At 62.9% G+C, this 1729-nt stretch overlaps 1 protein-coding gene across 1 annotated transcript in view; it reads left to right on the top strand.

Annotated features, from left to right (window-relative positions):
• LOC103912511 (dystonin-like) overlaps nucleotides 1-1729 on the top strand; it is a gene marked incomplete at its 5' end in the record, with an annotated part of 28419 nt that overhangs the window by 25776 nt on the left and 914 nt on the right. The window lies entirely within an intron of this gene.

The raw sequence follows: 1729 nt of genomic DNA, 5'->3' as shown, positions 1-1729 counted from the left end.
CCTCCTGCCATCCCCACCTCTTGGCACCAGAGCCAGGTGCAGTCCTGAACCTATAAACACAAACAGGATTGCCTGGGCAGAGCCAAGCCCGCGCAGCCGCACTCGCACTGACATCACAGGGTGGAAGGAGCTGGTGCCTGTTGGGACCTTCCCCCCGGGATGGGCAGCGAGCCTGGAGCACGGCTGGGACAGAGGAGCCCTTGCAATGAAAAGGTGCTGACCTGGCCCAGAGAGGCGCAGGACGAGCTGGAATGGGCACACAGGGCTGGAGCTGGGTGCACAGAGCCCCACTGGAGACACTGGTCCTGCGGTGAGCAGGGCCCTGGGCACAGCACCCACTGGCACCGGCATGCTTCTCTGCAGTCCCTGGTGTGTTTGCACCAGGTACTGCAGTTCCCTGGCAGTGCGGGGAAGGATGTGGGTCTGTGAGCCCCAGGCAGGATCCACGTCCCAGCGCCAGTGCAGGCAGTGAGATACGGCTGATCTGCACCATCCCCACTTAGTGTGACCGCCGCAGGAAGGTCAGTGTGGTGCCAGCTCTCCCTGGGGCTGCTGTGCCAGCGCCCTTCCCCTCCGCCTCCACGTACAGCAGTGCATACCACAGGGTAGCCCTGCTCTGGCTGCGTCCTTGCAGACGGGTCCAGAGATGCTGGCGGGCCCAGAGATGCGGGCGGGCAGCACCGCGACCCAGCCGGCTCAGGTGCGGGAGCTCGGGCAAGTGGGTCTCCTCAGCCTGCCGCAGGGCTTCGTGCTTGGTCTCACCTGCCTCTGTAGGGCCGGTCCAGCCCTGGCACACCCCACTCTGCGCTGGTGCCAGGGGCCCTACGTTAAGGGATGGGACTCACGAGGGAATAGGAGCCATCTCTGCTGCCCTGGCATAGCAGGACCAGCCCCCTCTCTCCTCAAACCTCCTTCAACCCTGCAGCCTCCTGCTGCAGGACCCACTTCCAGCCTGAGGGCTGAAGGGTGCCAGGCACGGATACCCCGCTGTGCAAGGCTGTGGGCAGGGAGGCTCCTCTGCACCAGCATGTGCCGCAGCCATAGCCCAGAAGCTGTGGCTGACCATGGCTCCCAAACCTCTGCATAGCCCCTACCCAGCCACAAGCACCTTCCAGCCTTCTGGTGTGCATAGCCCAGTGCTAAACGGCCTCATACTGCCTCCGGCACCATAATTTGACTGTATAATAGCTGTATTGTTGTTGATCCCAGTGTGCCCAGGAGCTTTTCAAACATGAGTGCAGGCATGCAGATCCGTGTGCTCCTAGTGTGGCCTGCTGCACCCACCCGCTCCTCCTTCTGCTGGCCCTCCTTCCCATGCTTTCTGAGCAATGCAAGGAGGGCAGATACCCCATCTCAGTGCAGCAGTGGGCACCACAGAAAGGGCCTCCAGGGCTTCTTCAGGGTGCGCAGCAGCTCCAGCCCCTGCCTGACCGGTGCTGCTGTGGGGAGTGTGCTAGGGGACCAGGCTGACCCCCTGTCCCTGGCAGAGGGGAGCAGCCTTTCTGCGCTGGCTCGGGGTTTGCTCATCCCTGTGCCAGTGTCAGCAGCAGCCCGAGCGAGTGCCGGTACTCCCTGGGGGTTGCTGCTTTTGGCTGGTGCTTTGCCCCAAGCCCAGCTGTCCTCCAGGCCTTTGAAGCACTGCACAAGGCTTCTGCGCAGAGGCAAGCCCTGCACAGACTGGTGGTCAAATGCATGTGTGTCGTGGTTTAACCTCAGTCAGCAACTAAGC

The sequence above is a fragment of the Pygoscelis adeliae genome, unplaced genomic scaffold (genome assembly GCF_000699105.1).
Source record: "Pygoscelis adeliae isolate BGI_AS28 unplaced genomic scaffold, ASM69910v1 Scaffold452, whole genome shotgun sequence".
Classification (NCBI taxonomy): domain Eukaryota; kingdom Metazoa; phylum Chordata; class Aves; order Sphenisciformes; family Spheniscidae; genus Pygoscelis; species Pygoscelis adeliae.
Note: the sequence above shows the minus strand (reverse complement) of the source record. Positions and strands in the feature narration are given on the sequence as shown.